The 20,679-nt window shown below is 45.7% G+C and overlaps 1 non-coding gene across 1 annotated transcript; it reads left to right on the forward strand.

Annotated features, from left to right (window-relative positions):
- The first annotated feature begins 17,383 nt into the window (after positions 1-17,383).
- On the forward strand, positions 17,384-17,518 carry LOC133237915 (small nucleolar RNA SNORA70). Its single transcript, XR_009733422.1, has one exon. It is a non-coding gene; the product is annotated as a small nucleolar RNA SNORA70 (small nucleolar RNA).
- The last annotated feature ends 3,161 nt before the right edge of the window (positions 17,519-20,679 follow it).

Raw genomic sequence — 20,679 nt, forward strand, 5'->3', positions numbered from 1 at the left:
TCCTCACTTGCTCTTTCCCAGTCTTGCAATGTGGGCAGGGCCGGGTCACAGTACCCTGTTCTCAGGTTGGTAAGACAAATGGGCTGTCGGGGAAGCTGGCTTGAAACCTCAGGTAAACATCTTAATTTAATTAGGGCTCCTGGTCAATTGAGCAACACCTCGCATTGAGGAGATAAAGAAATGAAGGCACATTTGTGGTTGGGAAAAATGAAGGCGCCCACGATTAAACAGATGTGCACACTTTCTTAACATCTTCTGGTCTTGCCAGCTTCTTATATGGTAATACGTAATCTCAAGGGACCTGGGAGAGTTTTCTTTTTTTAATCACATGATTATTTTTGCATGATACATAATGAAGAAGCAGTGTTGTTTTTGATTGGTATGTCACTGCAGATTTCATTAAAACATTCATTTTAACACAAACGTTGATCATTTTGATTATACATAAAGACACATTTCAACTGTCCACGGGGAAATAGTGATGCTCCTCTACATAATTTATTTTAAGATAATTACATGGTAAATGCATGATTTGTTGACAAATGCATTTTCAAATGAGATATTATACCCTGTTTGGTTTTGGCTCATTACATATACTAAAATGTAGATGGTCATTTACCTTCATGTCATAATATCAAAAACAGACAAGAAGCATAGTCATGGTCTGTTTGGAATTCTCGCATTTTGTTATTTAAGAGCAATTGATTTGTTTCTGTGATATTTATATTTGTGTATGTCTACTGTCACATGCATTTAATTAATATGCTTTTAGATATACAGTAGAAAATTAGGAAGCTGGTTATATCTTCATTAAATTCTTTGATATAAAAAATAAAATGTTTTTACCATTAGCAACAGGAAGCCGTACAAGGAGGCTGGAGTTGGAGTATGATGTCCCTGGCATGAAATTTTAGGGTTTATCCTGTTGGGGGTTCACTCTGCTTCTTGGATTTGTAGGTTTATGTCTTTTGCTACATTTGGGAACTTTTGATCCACGTTCCTCTGTTTATGCCCATTTTCCAGAGGTTAGCAAATTCTGTTTGAGACCTTCTACAGCAGAGTGGACCAGAAGACACGTGCTTTTTGGAGTCAGATTCACGTTCCACCCCAGCCCTGTGACTTGGGAGATCCTGGTAAACCGCTGGCCTTCTGCTGGCCTGCTTCCCGTGTGACCGCTTACGATGCTCCTGGCTCGTGAGGTGAGCGGCGCTCCCACAATGCACTGCGCCTGGAATCCGCGCTCCTCAGGATTGCGGCGAGCAAACCAACGCTTTCCCCCGTGTGGACGTCAGATCTCACAGGTTAACATCAGGTCTGCAAAAAGAAAGCAAAAGATTACGTTCCAAGGACCAGTGCTTGTGATCAGGCATCTGTAGTAGAGTTCAGCAGCTCCCCCCCCCGTACCAGTGGGCCCGCTCATGCGCCGCCTCTGGTCCCAGCGTAGAAGGCAGGCGGAGCGGGGATTTTAGCATGGCTGCTGGCGGGCATCGCCTCCATCTAGCACTGACTGCTCTGCGTGTCCCAGAAGCTTCCCTCTGCGACCAGAGCCCCGTGGAAGCGTGACCCTGACCACAGTGGCCATCTTCTATGTTTCACGTCCAGTTTTCTTGTAAAATGTGGCAAACCAAAGAATCCCACATCTTGTCCCACCGTGGTCTCCGCCATGGACCTCAGAACATCGCCTGCGGGTGTGACGTCCCCGCCCTTCCTGGCCAGAGGGACACGTCCAGGGGCTCTGACCTAGAGACTGGACAGCACTGGCCACGACCTGGGAGCCCTGGCCGGATGGCCAGGTTTGTGACTTGGGGGACGCGGGGGACCCTGGGCTGGCCTGGCCTCTCTCCCTGTGCTTCTTGCATCTGCCTCTGCGGGTCCTGCTGACCAGCGGCCGCACGGACCCATGACTTCTTCACCACGAGAGCGTGTGAGTCCCAGAGCCGTGGTCATCTCTGTCCTCGGATCGTCAAAGGCTGGCTTTCGGGCTCTGCTTCCACAGTACAAAGCCAGACTCTGCCCTCCCACTGAAATTGGAGCTGGTGGACATCCCCACCTGTAGAACACAAAGGTCATGGTTTGAATGTCTTCATTTTTGTGTCTTTCTCCAACACACATGCCTTTTACTTTTCTGATACCTGTTGAGTAAAAGCATTTGTACTATTTGATCTAGCACAGAAAGTTACATTTAACGGGATTTCGTTGGGTAGGTTCATAGATCCCATGAACAACTCTGAGAAACATTAGGAAACAGAAACTTCCACTGTGTTTTTGAGTTTTCTAACAGTCTTCCTGCTGGCAGCTTTTAACTGTATAAGCTAGGACGTGTTGCTTTACTTCTCAAAGCCTCAGTTCCCCCGTTTGTAAAATGCAGATAGTAAGAGTCCCACGATCAGAGGCGTGCTGTCTGGATTACACAGGGTGGAAGACGAAGGCCCTTGGAACAGTATCTGGCAGAGAACTCCAGCCGGTTCCCACTGTGATCTAGGAGAACAAAGTGCCCCAGGCCATTCTTCCCCAGCACTCACTTGCCTTCCCAGTCTTGGTTGCTATGGTTGAATTTTGATTCGCAGGCGTGTCTGGACTTGGGTAGAAAACAAGTAGCTTTACAACTGGAGACTGGAGCCCCCAACTTGTCCCTAATGCCTCTCAGACCCCACTGTCCACCGGCACCCTTGCCCGGGTTTTACTCTTAAAATTTCATACCCTATTATGTACATATTCATTTATCTTTCATATTTGGAGGGATTTGCTGAAACTGGCATGGTATCCAAATGCACTGTTTGTGCTGACTCTAGCGTGTGTGTATCACAATACTCTGCGATGTTTTTTATGTTAGCAGACTACTGGGTAATCCCCGTGCTGGACCCCTAGGCCCATCTCCTGGGGCCCCTTTGCACCCTGAAGACTTGGGGGAGGACCTTGAATTTTGCCGATTACATTTGCTCTTCCAGAAGCATTTGTTGGTTCTTCCCAGTGTCTTCTGCCCTCCTGGGCGGTCAGTGGATTACTCAATGACTTGTTCCAATATCTTCCCAGATGTTGATTTCAAGATGAACAGTCTGTAACTAGGTCCCAGGCTATCTCTTCTAAAAGGTGGTGACATCATTCCATAAGAAGAAACTCAGGGGATCTTCTCTGTCCTCTGGGGCCCCTCCTATGACAGTTTATGTCCTTCAGTGACCCTGCCAACACCTAAAGTGGCCCAGAGTCCCCAGAAGGGACTGTCCTTTGATGAGCAATGGTCCATTGTCCCTTTTCCTCTGCTGACCTTCTTTCCTATCCATCCATCTGTGCAGGGATGGTGCAAGACTGTTCACAGAAACGTTCTTCAACAAAAATAATGAAGCCCTTAAGATCTTCTATTTGGTGATGGTGTCCCCACATTTCATGATGGACCCAAATGTGGTCCTTTTTTCCCCATTTTGCTGGCACCCAGTAGGATTTTTACATTGTATATCTTTCAGTGCTGAGAAATTTTCCTCCACTCTATTCTTCAAACTGTTCATAGAAATTGTTTTTTATTTTAGCTACCATACATATGAATTCCAAGGCCTTTTATTTATTCCTTGTCCACACATATGTGTGTGGGTGTATGGATGCTTTTATTCATTTTTTTTCATGAATGTATTTGCTGATCTAATATCTATCTGACATTGATTTTTTTTTAAGTGTATTTATGTTCCCTTCATTTTCATTGACTGACTCCTCTAGGTTTATTTGTTCTGTTTTATTCTTTTCCCTATCAAATTTCTAGTAATGCTTGACTATCCTCTCATATTGATGAAAAGTGAAAGTGACTCAGTCATGTCCGACTCTTTGCAACCCCATGAACTGGAATCCATGGAATTCTCCAGGCCAGACTACTGGAGTGGGTAGCCTTTCCCTTCTCCAGGGGATCTTCCCCACCCAGGAATCGAACCGGTGTTGCCTGATGACTAAGGTACTAAAACCCAGGTTGGTCAAGTGCATGGTGGGGCTTGTGGATGGGTAAGGGTTGCCCTCACCTGGCTTCTGAATGTCTGGGAGTAGGTGGGGAGGAGGTTCATAGCAAAGGGGTATTTCTAGTATCTTCTACCTGGACACCACATGCTGACCTTTGGCAGGGCCTGTATCCCCAAATTCAGAGCATTTGCTATTCACTTTCCCCACTGAATAACCTTCAGTTTCCTACAGTACAGAGAAGCAAGGGGTAGTGGTCCTCACCTGCCACTCAGAATGCTGGAGGGGACCCTCCGGTGGATCCTTTGAGATAAACAATCCCTTCTCCATCAGTGTCTCCATCTACAGACACATCCTCTTCTCCCCAAAGCCTTTACTGTCTCCCCGCTGCTCCCCAAGTTCCATTCTCCTGTTCAAACACCTCTTCTGCTGCTGTTCTCTGTCACGGTGAATAAAACCTTTAACACACTTTTGCAGGGGGTTGGGTACAGAGATGATAATCCGCCTGTGCAATCCACCATGTTAAACAGAACATTTGTTTGCTTCCTAAAGTTCTTCTTAATTTCTGATTTCACTTTTTTCCTTCTCCTGAAATATTGCTCTGTTGTTTGTGACTGATTCCTCTAAACCATCTACCTGCTTTATCTTTAAGTCTCCCACCACTTCTCCCCTGTTAAGGATCGGTTACAGCCTCTGTCCTGTCCGATTCCTCTAACATCCTGAAAGAGAAAATTCTCTCCAGTGCTGTCCAAAAAGCTATTTGGTGGTCTGTGGTCAGCTGAATTGTTTTTCCAGAATGTAATGGAATTAAACATCCCATCATAACTAGACGTAACTGAACGCTTCAGCGAGTTGACCAAAAAAGGTTTCCTCAACCTCTTCTCCGTGTGGATGCCTATAAATAGATTCCACCGAGCTGTGGTCCTCAATCTTAATCTCTTTGGCCTTAGCACTGTCTGGTTCATGGCCTCGGGTTTCCTGAGAGAATTTACGGAGTGGATCACGGCGTTTACCCCCACCGACGCAGAGCCTTCCTGCAATGATGGCAGACTGTGAGAATGTGCAGGGTTTTCTCCCCAGCAGCGAAACAACTGAATTTCTCATTCACTTGAAGAAATGTTTATGATGGTCAAATTGTTCAGGTCTGGTCTTTTCAGAAAGCTACCAGAGACAGGAGATGGGGAGGAAGGAAAGAAATGACGATTTCTCTACTTAAAAGTGGTGCTTGGGGCTAGTGCACTGGGACGACCCAGAGGGATGGTATGGGGAGGGAGGAGGGAGGAGGGTTCAGGATGGGGAGCACATGTATACCTGTGATGGATTCATTTTGATATTTGGCAAAACTAATACAATTATTAAAGTTTAAAAATAAAATAAAATTAAAAAAATAATAATAAAATTGAAAAAAAAAAAGTGGTGTCTTTTGTGCAGGTTTTTAAAGCAACTTCTTTTTTTCAGGGAGGACACTGATAAAGCCCACAGCACTTTGAATGTCAGTAGCTGCCCTGCCCCGGCTTCTCCTGGACTTCAGCACCCCTTCTGCCCTCACTGTCGTCATCTTTTCTGTCCTGGCACTGAAAGGGTTAAATATCCCAGGCCTCGATTCAAACTTTCTTCAAGTACTTTAAACTCTCAAAAGCTGAAGCAGAGATTATTATCACTTCCTGTTTGAGCCAGGCTCCTCATCCTCTCTGGCAACTGTACTTCACTCTCTGTGTTTTCTTGGAGCCGGGAGGGCCCAGCCTCACCCTTCAAGCACCAATAAAGCCCACAGTGCAGACCCAGATAAGTGCCTGGCCAGAACAGAGCGTTCTGCCTGACACTGGGGCTAATCACTGGCCAAAAAAAAAAAAAAAAAAAAGAAACCTAGAGATGTTGAAAGAAAGGTGCAGTAAGAGAAAGACTTTTAATCTTTCAAAATAAAAAAAAATTTAAATATTACTTCCACTAATATATTTGGAACACGTCTGAGAAAGCAATTGTCCGATTTAGACACATTCGTTGATCTGTATCATCCTGTTATATTTATTTTGTGCTCTGTTTGGTCATAACATTGTTAGAAGATCACTTGCGTAATCTGAAGAGTAAGAATGCAGTGTTTTTCAAACAAGTGAGGGGAGAAGTGAAAAGAAGTGAGAAGAGTCGGCTGGCCCGTACACTGCTCTCACATGTCACTGGGGGCCTGGCGTGGGCTCTGTTCTTCCTCCAGTGGTGGAGCCAGAGCGAACCCGGGGAGTTACAGGCTTCTGCTTTTTTGCGTTTCCTGACTGCAGGACATACAATTGAAGTTCGACATGCTCATTAAACTGCAGTCTCAAAACAATTCAATCACCAACAGATGTCCCCTGGAGAGATGTTTTCGGAGTGGTTCACAGTCACATTTTTAGTAAATATTTCACTTTTATGCCCCATGTATCATCAGGTGCTTCAAAGGGAGAAAGTTTATTTTCCTAAATGGGATGTTAAAGGACCAGTTGTATTTAGAAAGAGAAATATAGTGTGTCTTTCTTGGTAAATAAAGTAGTGTCTTTCTTGGTGTCTTTTTTTGAATTTTTTGTATTGGCAAATTTATTGAAAATAAGTATTTTTCTGATAAGGGAATATTTTTTAAACTGAGTCATTGGAGTTTTTTTTATTGAAGTATAGTTGAATTACAATATTGTGTTAGTTTGGGGTGTACAGCAAAATATTTCAGTTATACATACATACATGTATATATATATATATATATACACACACACTTTTTTCCGATTCTTTTTCATTATATTACAGTTTGTTGAGTATAGTTCCCTATGCCATACAGTAAATCGTTGTTGTTTATCTATTTTATATATGGTAGTGTGCATCTGTTAATCATACTCCCAGTTTATCCTTCCCCCTGTCCCTTTGGCAACCATAAGTTTATTTCTATGGCTGTGAATCTGTTTGTGTTTTGTAAATAAGTTCATTTGTTCTGTTTTTTAGATTCCACATGCTAAGTGATACCATGTGTAAGTGTCTTTCTCTGACTCTTCACTCATTATGACAATCTCTAGGTCTATCCAGGTTGCTACCAATGGCATGATATCATTCCTTTTCATGGCTGAGTAACATTCCCTTGTGCGTATGTACCACATCTTCTTTATCCATTTCCTCTGTCGATGGACACAGGTTGCTTCCATGTCTTGACTACTGTAAATAGTGCTGCTATAAACACTGGGGTGCATATACCTTTTTGAATGAGATCATCCATTTTTTCTGGGTGTAGATAAGGGAATATTTAATATTTTTTCTTCCAGTTTTTCTATGGAGACATAATAGATATACAGTACTGTATAAGTTTAAGGTATATGAATATTAAAATTATTCAAAACTTCACTCAAGATGATCCCACACATTTTGTATTGAGACTTTTCTGAGCCAGTGTGGGAAGGAACCCAGGGTCTTTATTTGAGTAGGAGGCAGAATGGCAGATGTCAAACTTCAAGCCATGGCCTGCCATCTCCTGGTTGTATAGACTCTAATCTCAAAGCTTAGTGTGCAATGAGATACACTTCGTCCTCCCCAGGGGGTTGTTGTGTGCATCGAGGGTGTGCACAGTCTCTTAGCACAGAAATTGGTTGGAATTCCTACATAAAGGAAAACATGGACTTGCCCAGATAAAAATCATGGTTGAGTCTTTCCTGTTGGAAATGGCCAGACAGTTGAAACTCCTTTCTGCTTCCAAAAGTAAAGACATTTATTCTATAAGTTGGGACTCGAGCAGGTATAGCAGTGTCTGAACATCTACTTCATTATCTGACAAGCAGATAATGAATAATACCATTTGTCTTCAAGTGATTTTGCATAGGTGGTATGGGCAGGGGTCTGGGAAAAACTAATTATGAATAAGAGGTGGCTTTGTGTTCTCAAGAAAAGTCCTCAGTAGTTACTGATGCCATTTTCAAGGTTGAAATTCTTTTCCTTTTAAAGAAGTTTGAGACACCAGATAAAAAACATCAAAAAGTTATAAAGTAGATTTAGTGTTGAGTAGAGTCCAACATTCTTCATTAATTGGGTAGTTTCAAATAGCTAAGATCCATGCCTGCTTGCAGACAACAACTTGAGAGAGGATACAGGGGAGGAGATAGGTTCTGGATGGAATATGATTCATGAGACAGAGTTGTCCACGGGAAGAGCCCATGGAAAGGGTATCCAGCCAGACTCCAAATCTTCACTTTTCTTTACACGACTCAGATTGTTGTTCATTCGCTCAATCATGTCTGACTCTCTGTGACCCCATGGACTGCAGCATGCCAGGCTTCCCTGTCCTTCACCATCTCCTGGAGTTTGCTCAAACCCATGTCCATTGAGTCGATGATGCCATCCAACCATCTCGTCCTCTGTGGTCCCCTTCTTCTCCTGCCCTCAATCTTCCCCAGCATCAGGGTCTTTTCCAGTTCATATTAAACATAGTTAATATGCATAATCACATTATATGTATAGGGTAACAGTTACAGCGTGTAATTTTGATGTACTGCTGGCAGGTTATGGGAACACACAGCCTGATTCGTAGGCGGTCAGGGTGGCCAGGGCTGGGAAGTGCCTGGAAGAGAACAACAATCAGCGGGGTGGGAGGTAGGGGGTGCTCATCAGGGAGGTCCTGTCCTTCCCTGGGAATTTCGTAAACCTTCCCCAGCCTCTCACCAAGGAGACTGCGGCAACACGGGGAAATGATGCCCTTTGCCTTCCTGAGAGCAAGGCAAGGGAGTCAGACTGCCCGAGAGACCAGCCTTCCCACCTGGGTTAGAACTTGACCTCTCAGTTTTCTCTTCACCATGCAGGGCAGGGCCCTGAGCCCTCGGCGGCCTGCACAACCCGAGCTTTGGCTGCAGGTGACTCTCAATCTGCCAAATGCATTGCAGCCTGTTCTTACACAATTGCAACAAGACTGTCAGTCTAAAAAAAAAAGTAACGGGGAAACAGCAATGGTGATTCACTGGGCGCTCTGTCTACGCCGGGGCCCGCAGGGATGTCTCTCACACCTCACTCTCCCATGTGCAGTCATCCTCCTTCGGTCCAATGATGAGAAGCACGAGGCCCGGGAGGGGACAGCCTGCTTAATGTCACACAGTCACAGTGGCCCCGGTGAGGACAGTGTGTCCTTCAAAGGAGGTGGTGAAAGTCAGTTTCACGATTCTTGCCCCTCATCAACCTTCTTAGCAGAAGTTACAAATTCACTTTGAAGCCAGGATAAAGTGGGGAAAGAGAGACACTGTCCTTCTAAATGAAGTTTGGCACTTTACCATGTAGGACTGGGCGCTGTAATTTCTCAAATAAGACTGTTATTATTTTGAGAAGTGATGAGAAGACTATATAATTCCAATGGTCGGAAAAGTTCTGAGGACCAGCCTGAGATTTCACGCAGGAAAGAAGTAGCTGGCAAAGCAGATTAAGAGGCATGTGAGGGATGAGAAGAGCATGGTTGCTTCCTGCTTGCCTCATGGGTGTCCTCCTCTTCCATGCCTTGATGCATGTTCCCGAGATCTCAGCCCTGCGTTCTGTCCGAGGCCCCCAAAACTATCAGTGCATTCAGTGAGGTACATGGGGATATTATCGTCCTCTCCACTTTCCTGAGAAGGAAACTCAGACACATTAACTTCGAGTAAGTCACATCTACACATGTTCAGTTCAGTCGCTCAGTCATGTCCGACTCTTTGCGACCCCATGAACTGCAGCATGCCAGGCCTCCCCGTCCATCACCAACTCCCGGAGTCTACCCAAAGCCATGTCCATCGAGTTAGTGATACCATCCGACCATCTCATCCTCTGTCGTCCCCTTCTCCTCCTGCCTTCAATCTTTCCCAGCATGAGGGTCTTTTCAAATGAGTCAGCTCTTTGCACCAGGTGGCCAAAGTATTGGAGTTTCAGCTTCAACATCAGTCCTTCCAATGAACACCCAGACTGATCTCCTTTAGGATGGACTGGTTGGATCTCCTTACAGTCCAAAGGACTCTCAAGAGTTTTCTCCAACACCACAGTTCAAAAGCATCAATTCTTCAGTGCTCAGCTTTCTTCACAGTCCAACTCTCACATGACCACTGGAAAAACCATAGCCTTGACTAGATGGACCTTTGTTGGCAAAGTAATGTCTCTGCTTTTGAATATGCTATCTAGGTTGGTCATAACTTTCTTTCCAAGGAGTAAGCGTCTTTTAATTTCATGGCTACAATCACCATCTGCAGTGATTTTGGAGCCCAGAAAAATAAAGTCTGACACTGTATCCACTGTTTCCCCTGTTTCCCCATCTATCTGCCATGAAGTGATGGGACCAGATGTCATGATCTTGGTTTTCTGAATGTTGAGCTTTAAGCCAACTTTTTCACTCTAGGCAAGGTCAAAATGTAAATCATGCATTAAACATTATGGGCTTCCTTGGTGACTCAGATGGTAAGGAGTTTGCCGGCAGTGCAGGAGACCGGGGTTGGATCCCTGGGTCAGGAAGATCCCCTAGAGAAGGGAAAGGCAGCTCCAGTATTCTTGTCTGGAGAATCCCATGGACAGAGGAGCCTGGCGGGCTACAGTCCATGCAGTCACAAAGAGTCAGACATGACTGAGTGACTAACACACACTGTTAATCATTATGTATACTACATCTTTCATTTAGTGGAGCAAATGCAACCAGTTACGCTGAAGTCTCTGTAATTTCTATACCTCAATAACTTGATCATTGTCAGCACCATAACCACCATTATCACCATCATCATGGTGATGGTGATCATAATCCCAAATCCCCACCAAACACTTTCTATACACTTTGCGCTAACATACTGTGCACTATTTTATATCACAGGAATTGATGACTTTTGAAGTCATAGCGCCAAAACTAGCTATTAGCATTTACTGAGTGCGTAATATGTACCATACAAAAGCCTTTACTTATCTCATTTAATCCTCTCAACAAGCCTGCGAGAGTTGCTTCTTTCAAAGATTAGGGAACTGCAGTTAGGAGAGAATGAATTACCCACAGCTAGCAAGAAGCAGATTCACGTTCGGATCTTTCAGATCAGCTGCCGGCCCTTGCCCATCGCAGCATCGGCCTCCCGGACAGGGCTTCCTGCCTCCAAGTGCAGAGCTAGACTAATGGACTTAGCCTAGGCCAGAGGAAACTCCCCTGGGATGCCGTGGCAATTGCTGATGCTTTCTTGCATTCCAACCTTTGTCCTTGATATTCCATTTATTGGGGGAATGCTTCAATATTTGTAATTTATAGTGCAAATATCCTTTACCTTGCTCTGTGCAAAACACTTAAATGAGGACTGCCAGCTGGCGCACACAACAGGAGGGCAGCCACCTTTCTAATATCTGGATAGTGTTGAGGAGGTCTGCAAATCTGGAAAACAATATAGCCATTACTAGGCAGCCAGTGTGCCCCTCCTGATGCATTGTGGGTCAGGGAGAGCAGTGTTTTGTAACCATGGAAACAAAATGAGTTTGAGAAGGCTGAAAGCAAACCTCCAGAATTCAGATTACCCTTTAAAGATGGCAGAGAGGGGGAAAGCTCTACACCACTTAACATACAGGAACTAGCTCTAGAATATCTAGAGTTTAATGAAATCAATTATTCTGGCTGTCTTGAGAAACAGGGAGAGACATGATCTGCAGAAGTGTCTGATAAGTGAGCCTGCAGCCTTAAAGGGAGGCAAGATCAGCCAGGAAGCCTTCTCCCATCCTCTGACTTCATATCAAGGGTCTTGGGCTCACTCTGTCTGTCTTTCCAGAAAGGTGCGCCATTCAGGAACTCCATGGGAAAGACTCTGCCCTCTCCAGCAGCTCAGTCCCCCACAGACCTCACCATGAGAAAACTGTCCCCACCAACCTGCCCGCCTCTCTCAGTAGACACCTCGGCAAGATGCATCAGGCCAAGGGACGTCCCTCGAGAGGCAATCCTGTCTTCCAATGGCCCCTTCCTGGGTGTTCTCAGGATTAGGATTGAGGGTCATGGTCAGATTCGATGGGTCCCAAGGGTCCTGTCCAGTCTCCGTGCCTTAGAGAAGCAGGGGCCACATCTGCTGTGCTGTCCTGGGCTTAGGAGCTTCAGTCATGTCTGACTCATGTGACACTATGGACTGTAGCCCACCAGGCTCCTCGTCCATGGGATTCTCCAGGCAAGAATTCTGGAATGGGTTTCCATTTCCTCCTCCAGGGAATCTGGACAACCCAGGGATCGATCCCGTGTCTGTACGCCTCCTACATTGCAGACGGATTCTTTACCACGAGCTACCAGGGTCCATTTGCAGAAACAGCTGTTTAGAGTCTACAGACCCCCCAAGGCCGAGGGAGCCCAGCCCTGACCCTGCGCTCTTGAGAGAGATGGACCGTGTTGTCACTTCACAACCCCACATGCTGCTCTGGTTTTCTTGCTTGTCCACCAAGATAAACCCCCAGCTGACGGGTAGTTTTCTTTTTTTAGTATATATGTTTCATCCAAGAGCATTGGTCCTGTAGAAGCTTGTACATCATTATGGGAATAGAACTTGAAAAACACTTATTTACCTTATGATATTTGGTTTGTTTATTTAAATTTGATTTTGTTAAAGGCTCACTACCATGTTTTAAAAATTATTTTTGGCTGCTCTGGGTCTCTGTGGCAGAGTGCACAGGCTCTTGGTTGCCCCATGGCATGTGGGATTTTCCCAGGCCAGGAATCAAACCTGCATTGAAGGCAGATTCTTAACCAGTGGACCGCCAGGGAAGTCTCAGTAGCTCTGTTTCTTGAGAGCAAAATCTTATTAGGTGACCTGGGCTGACTGACTTGGGGTGTGGGGTGCCCAGAACCTCCACATCTCTGCTGCTGCCGTGAACACTTTAGGCATAAGTGGGCAGGAAGCAGAGGGGCTGGGAAGGGGAGCACACCCCGCTTTTTTCCTGGCCCAGGAGCCGAGCCCTCATGGACAGGGGTAGCCAGACCTGACCTGGGCTTCTCCCGAGGATGCGGTGTAAACATCGATTCTGTGAGAGTGTAGCTGAGGAAATAGCCCGAAATGCCACAATTATGGTTCATCTGTTGCTATGGTATTTCTGTGGCCGGTTTGGCTCCATGGATGTCTTGATTATTCTCAATACTCATTTATAGAACTCTCTGCTCATCACCGTGGGCTCTGACCCTGTCTTCACAGGGTGCTCTGGTAACAGACCCCCATTAGCATCAGCACCATCTCTCAACGCACAGGAAGCAGGTGTTGTTTCAATAACGAAAATCAGGGAAAGTGAAAGAAAAGACATATGACAAAGGACATTATCATTCTAATAATGGAAGCTCAGCTTTAGGTTAAATTACAGTTGACATAAATTGATGTTTTGATGTCAAAAGACACCATTTGATAGCATTGAGGTTTTGACATCTAGCTGGGGGCACAGTTGAGAGGAAACATTGTTTGAAGAACAGGTGACTTATTTTAAATGGAGGCACAGTGAGGCTAAAGTAGGACATTGCCAACAACCTCGGCTCTTAGGCCTCTGGTCTCCAAAGAAACTGTGGAGAAAACGAACCGATTCACAATGCAGTCTTTTATGTACCAGAGCCTATGTTCAGAGAATGTTTACAAGTTAGGAATAATTATGTATGCATAAATAATATTAAAATACCATAATAGTGTGAGCAATAAAAAAGGGAAAAAAATGAAACTTCCTATTGGTAAACAAATTACTGTGTATTCACGCAACAGGATTCTACATGCCTGTGTGTACTACGTTGCTTCAGTCGTGTCTGACTCTTGGCAACTCCATGGATGGTAGCCCACCAGGCTCCTCTGCCCATGGGATTCTCCAGGCAAGAATACTGGAGTGGGTTGCCATGGCCTCCTCCAAGATATGTTCCCAACCCAGGGATCAAACCTGTGTCTCTTGTGTCTTCTGCATTGACAGGCATATCCTTTACCACTAGTGCTACCTGGGAAGCCCATCGAATTCTATATCACAGTGGAAATGAGTAAGAGTTATGTGCATCAACAACCGCAGACAGCATCCCAATCAAACAGGAAAGAAAGAACAAAGCGCTTACAATATTGCACTACTTATGGAGACTTCAAAACTATGCAAGACTAAGCAGTATAAGGTTTGAGGGCGCATTGCTATGTATAAGAATTACAAAGAAAACTAAGTGAATAAGAATCACAAAATTAAGTGAATAAGGAACAAACACACACACATATATGAACAAATCAACTATGACCTTCAACAATATTGGTCCAATTCTAACACTTAAGCTAAGTGGTTGGACTGAGATGCTCGTAAGATTATTCTTTGTATCTCGTCTGCTTGTGATACCTCCTTTGGGTTTGTGAACCACAGTATTGGCCATCGACTTGCTTTCTTTCTCTACCTGCAATCCTTGATTTTCCCCTTGTCCAGCCTGGGCTGTCCCAGCGCTTGCCTCCCATCTTCACAGAAGATGACTCCCTTGGCTCAGAGGATATGCTCTGCACAATAGAATTATAAATGATTCCCAACGCCCATGATTACCATTCAGTAATAATGAGAGTAACTAAGTGGCTGAATTCACAAATATATGAGTTTCTGTCTTAAAAAAAATGCAACCGTGAACCAGAATGATAATGATTTATAAATTTTTCAACAGAAGATATTGGCAAAGTCATACAAATTAGAGGATCTTTACTGACTGTCTTCCTTTATATGATTTTTCTGGAATACGACAAGATCATATTAGAGAGTTACTGTACAGGTTTCCTTCCTGTCTGATGTGGAACTGAGGCGGTTCAGTTCAGTTAAGTTCAGTCACTCAGTCATGTCTGACTCTTTGCGACCCCACAGACTGCAACACGCCAGGCTTCCCTGTCCTTCACCATCTCTGGGAGCTTGCTCAAACTCATGTCCATCAAGTTGGTGATGTCATCCAACCATCTCATCCTCTGTTGTCCCCTTCTCCTCCTGCCTTCAGTCTTTCCCAGCTTCAGGGTCTTTTCCAATGAGTCAGTTCTTTGAATCAGGTGGCCAAAATATTGGAGTTTCAGCTTAAGCATCCGTCCTTCCAGTGAATATTCAGGACTAATTTCCTTTAGGATGGACTGGTTTGATCTCCTTAAAGTCCAAGGGACTCTCAAGAGTCTTCTCCAACACCACAGTTCAAAAGCATCAATTCTTCAGCGCTCAGCTTTCTTTATGGTCCAGCTCTCACATCCATACATGACCACTGGAAAAATAGCTTTGACTAGACAGAGCTTTTTCAGCAAAGTAATATCTTTGCTTTTAAGTATGCTATCTAGGTTGGTCATAGCTTTTCTTCCAAGGAGCAAGTGTCTTTTAAAGTTATGGCTGCCGTCACTATCTGCAGTGATTTTGGAGCCCAAGAAAATACAGTCTGTCACTGTTTCCACTGTCTCCCCATCTATTTGTCATGAAGTGATGGGACCGGATGCCACGACCTTCGTTTTTTGAATGTTGAGCTTTAAGCCAGCTTTTTCACTCTCCTCTTTCACTTTCATCAAGAGGCTCTTCAGTTCCTCTTCGCTTTCTGCCGTAAGGGTGGTGTCATCTGTGTATTTGAGATTATTGCTATTTCTCCCGGCAATCTTGATTCCAGCTCGTGCTTCATCCAGCCTCACATTTCATATGGTGTACTCTGAGTATAAGTTAAATAAGCAAGGTGACAATACACAACCTTGACGTACTCATTCCCCGATTTGGAACCAGTCCATTGCTCCATGTCCGGTTCTAACTGTTGCTTCTTGACCTGAATGCAGATTTCTCAGGAGGCAGGTAAGGTAGTCTGGTATTCCCATCTCTTTAAGAGGCAGAGGTACATAAAGAAACTTATTTAAGGTCATAAAACACTGAGTGTACCCAGGGACTCAGTCTCCAAATAATGGGCCAGCCCAACCCATCCCCAGCCTCTGCTCTCCCCTCTGAGACATCACTGTGAGAGGGAGAACCAGGTGGAGTCTGGCAATGGTTCTAGCACAAAGAGCACTGACTTGGGAGGCGATTGATCTGGGTTTAAGCGTTGAATTTATAATCTACAATCTCAGCCACCTGCTATGGAAGAACCATCTCTCTTTGTGGGATGGTATATTTTAATACCTTGGTGAGCAGGCGGAATTCCCAACTAGATTCATCCACAAAGGTTTACGTGCAGAATCTGAGGTGATCTAATTGTAGCCCAATCAGCAATGGCAGTTGCTTGCTTGGCTTTTTCTCCAAAGGTGCCCCTTTCAATACCACAGTCTTTTAGTTCTTCCAGCATTTGGGGGCAGGCACCCATTAAGTGCTCAGTTCAGTTCAGTCTCTCAGTCATGTCTGACTCTTTGCAACCCCATGAACTGCAGCACGCCAGGCCTCCCTGTCCATCACCATCTCCCGGAGTTCACTCAAACGCACATCCATTGAGTCGGCGATGCCATCCAGCCATCTCATCCTCTGTCGTCCCCTTTTCCTCCTGACCCCAATCTCTCTCAGCATCAGAATCTTTTCCAATGAGTCAACTCTTCACATGTGGTGGCCAAAGTACTGGAGTTTCAGCTTTAGCATCATTCCTTCCAAAGAACACCCAGGGCTGATCTCCTTTAGAATGGACTGGTTGGATCTCCGTGCAGTCCAAGGGACTCTCAAGAGTCTTCTCCAACACCACAGTTCAAAAGCATCAATTCTTTACCACTCAGCTTTCTTTGTAGTCCAACTCTCACATCCATACATGACCACTGAAAAAACCATAGCCTTGACTAGACGGACCTTTGTTGGCAAAGTAATGTCTCTGCTTTTCAATATGCTATCTAGGTTGGTCATACTTTTATTCCAAGGAATAAGCGTCTTTTAATTTCATGGCTGCAGTCACCATCTGCAGTGATTTTGGAGCCCAGAAAAATAAAGTCTGACACTGTTTCCACTGTTTCCCCATCTATTTCCCATGAAGTGATGGGACCAGATGCCATGATCTTCGTTTTCTGAATGTTGAGCTTTAAGCCAACTTTTTCACTCCCCACTTTCACTTTCATCAAGAGGCTTTTGAGTTCCTCTTCACTTTCTGCCATAAGGGTGGTGTCATCTGTATATCTGAGGTGATTGATATTTCTCCCGGCAATCTTGATTCCAGCTTGTGCTTCTTCCAGCCCAGCGTTTCTCATGATGTACTCTGCATAGAAGTTAAATAAACAGGGTGACAATATACAGCCTTGACGTACTCCTTGTCCTATTTGGAACCAGTCTGTTGTTCCATGTCCAGTTCTAACTGTTGCTTCCTGACCTGCATATAGGTTTCTCAAGAGGCAGGTCGGGTGGTCTGGTATGCCCATCTCTTGAAGAATTTTCCAGTTTGCTGTGATCCACACAGGGTGCTAATCCTCCTGTGAACGCCTTGTGGCTTTTGCCTGTGAGGGGCTTTCAGTAGGTGCCTGGGGCAGCAGTAGACAGTAAAGAAGAAACCAAGATGGTAAGGGTTATGGTGACCCCGAATCTTTAAAAAGAAGAAGGCTGTTGGCAGCCAATTAAGCTGATTGTGCTCTTTTCCCCATGGGGACCCAGTGTGCAGTGGCTGCAAACAACAGCCTTCTTGGTAGCGTATGCAGCTTGTTACCCATACAGGTTGCCCTAAGGGACCTTGGAGACAACTCTTTCCAGTGGGCCTTCATGACTGGCATGCTGGCCCCAGTCTAGGCTCCAGACAGGTGTGTGTGGTGCCTTTGGAAAGCCCAGGGGCACATCAGCCAAGTCATAATGTCCATCCGCACCAAGATACAGAACAAGCAGCATGTGTTCTTGGCCTCTACGGGGCCAAGTTCAAGTTCCCTGGCCGCCAGAAGATCTCATCTCCAAGTGGGGATCTACTAAGTTTCATGCGGATGAATGTGAAAACACGGTGGAAGAGAAGCCATCCCGGTAGCTGTGGAATCAAATAGGTCCCTAACTGTGCCTTCTGGACAAATGGGGCCTGCCCTCAAGAAAGCCTGGTCGCTGTCCCTTCCTTACTCAAGCCCAGCAATAAACCCTACTTTCCTGTCCAAAAAAAGAAGGCTGGGAAACATCTCAAGCCCCATCTTTGTCAGCAACACTAAGAAGCAGAGTAGCCCGATCACTTCCAGGAAGCAAGCCTACCTTTGCTGGGCAGCCTTCTCTCATGATCAGATCCCGTTCTCCTGGTGCTTTCCTCCTGGGGCCCAGCCTCCAGTGCAAACCCATCTGCTAGTCAGTATTCTGATCACAACTGGGACAATTCTTTGCAGCTATCTAAAGTACAAGAAGTTCACTAGTGGGGGATCAAATACAGGGAGGGCCACAGGCCTGCCTGAGGACTCAGAAGCTGCCAAGAATCCGGAATTCTAGGGGGTCAAGGCACAGGAAGCAGCAGGCTCTCTCTTTGCATGAAAAGTCTGGCCAACAATACAGCGGATAACAATACAACAACTGTGAACAGATCCTAAGCACCACTTCCCGTCAATGAGTCAATGGGATCCTGCGTGGGAGCGTCCAGCAGGTCCTGCCGGGGGTCTGGCCTGAGCTCTTGCCATTTGGGAGAAGGAAAACAAGGTCACTTTTCCTTTCGACTTTGGTATCAGGAACTAGGACTCTGTATCAGGTGATGGGTTTTCACTAAAACCTCATAGACTACAGGCCTCCAGCTCCTCTGTCCATGGGATTCTCCAGGCAAGCATACTGGAGTGGGTTGCCATGCCCTCCTCCAGGGGATCTTCCCGACCCAGGAACAAAACCCGAGTCTCCCGTGTCTCCTACATTGGCAGGAGGATTCTTTACCCACTGAGCCACCGGGAAACCCACAGCCAAATTGGGATAGTTGTTTCCTTGTCTGAAATCTCCCTAAAAGCACAGATCGTGCTTTGTTCAACACTTAACCTGTGGTTGTTTGTAAGGTGCGGTTTTCCATAAGAGACTGTGTCTTTTATTTCTGGGAAAGTCCCACATAAAATAAATGTGTCAAAGGAAAAAGAGAATAACAATACTATAGCCTATAAGGCAGGTACAATTATCCTCATTCCCACAGTACAAACGGGAAAAGTGAGTCTTCAAGAGTAAGTCATTTACTAAAGTTCACATAAAAAGTAAGTGAATAATCGGGCATAAACACAGGTTTCCAGGAAGTCCTGAGCGCTGATTGTGGTGGACCTGGTCACTGGCCTTTAGGGTCTGGATCAGTTTCCTGGAGCTGGTTCACAGCCTGGGCGATACCACGCTGGCGGCGTCAGTACACCAAGATGTATGCTCTCACAGGCCTGGAGGCCAGGAGGCCAGGACGCAGGTGTCGGCAGAGCCAGCTCCGCCTCACCCCGGGGGAGAACCTGTGCCAGGCAGATCCTTGGAGCTCCTTGGCTTGTGGACCCACGCCCCCATCTGAGCCCCTGTCATCGTCACATGGGCCCCTCCTTGGCCTCCAGTTCCCCTCCTCTCTTCTCATAGGATGTTGTTGTTCATTGTTCAGTCACTAAGACGTGTCCGACCCTTTGCGACCCCAAGGACTGCAGCACACCAGGCTCCTCTGCCTCCACTATCTCCCAGAGTTTGCTCAAACTCATATCCATCGAGTCGGTGATGCCATCCAACCATCTCATCCTCTGCTGCCCCCTTCTCCTCCTGCCTTCACTCCTTCCCAGCATCAGGGTCTCTTCCAGTGAGTTGGCTCTTAGTATCAGGTGGCCAAAGTATTGGACATTCTTATAAGGATACTGGTCACTGTAAACAGGGCCCATGCTAAACCAGGATGACCTGATCTTACCTAGTGCATCTTCAAAGACCTTATTTCTGAGTTAGATTACATTTTGAAGTTCTGGATGGACAGGAATTTGTGGGGACACTATTCAACCCAGTTCAGAGTCTCCCAGATCTGGACTAAAGGTCTTGGCCCTTCCCTGGCTTTGTGACCTCACCGTCCTCACTCCCATGGCAGTTGTGATGTCTGGCGCAGGGGACAGTACATCCTGGTTTGCCCCAAACGGTCCCCGCTGCCCTGACATCCCTTTAACATTGTCCCGTTTGAACAATAAATTACGCAGTCACTCCACATGTGTGAAAGTCTAACTCACAGGAGGCTCTAAACAAGTAGCACTGTCTAATATCAGAAGAGGTGGCATTCAGGGACGGGACCACAGGTTTGGTAAAGGCTTTCTGTCACCAGGAGGTGAAGGCTGAGCCCACAGTTAACAGCTTCAGCTAAAAACCAGAAAGAACCATTTGTGTGAGGAGTGTGGAAAGGAGGATAAATCACGTGCTGGTTGGAGTGTGCAGAACTCTCCCTGTGGACCCAGACTCGTGGGTGTATTTAAGTCGACAGTTAAAAGGGCGGGGGGTGGGGCAGGTGGCGGGAGGGACGGCTAAAGCTCATCCCGACTTCTCTGGCTTGGCACAGTCAGGCAAACAGCGCAGCTTCCAAAGTCTGCTCAATTCCTGAATGTATTGTGAAGACATTTCCCAAATCGAAGTTCATGACACTCAAGTGGGGGTAATTCCAGCTTTTCAAGACAGAGTCTAAATCACTTTCGTTTCTTATTTGTAAAGTGACCTAATTTGATTCTTCTACTAGTTCGCACGGCAAGTGTCTTGAACTTTTTCTGCATCAGAATCAGCCCCATGTTTGCCAGAAGTACAGTTTCCAAGACCCTTACCCAGACCTACTGAAGACAAGCATTCAGGGTGGAGCACAGAGGACCCTCACTTTGAAACAGCATCCCTGGTGATTCTCTGCTCATTCACTAGGAGGGGAAGCTGCAACCTCAGGGCACTTGTGATTCAGCTTGGACAGGAAGAAAGGGGGCCCTAGCTGGC

Source organism: Bos javanicus, chromosome 24, assembly GCF_032452875.1.
Source record: "Bos javanicus breed banteng chromosome 24, ARS-OSU_banteng_1.0, whole genome shotgun sequence".
Classification (NCBI taxonomy): domain Eukaryota; kingdom Metazoa; phylum Chordata; class Mammalia; order Artiodactyla; family Bovidae; genus Bos; species Bos javanicus.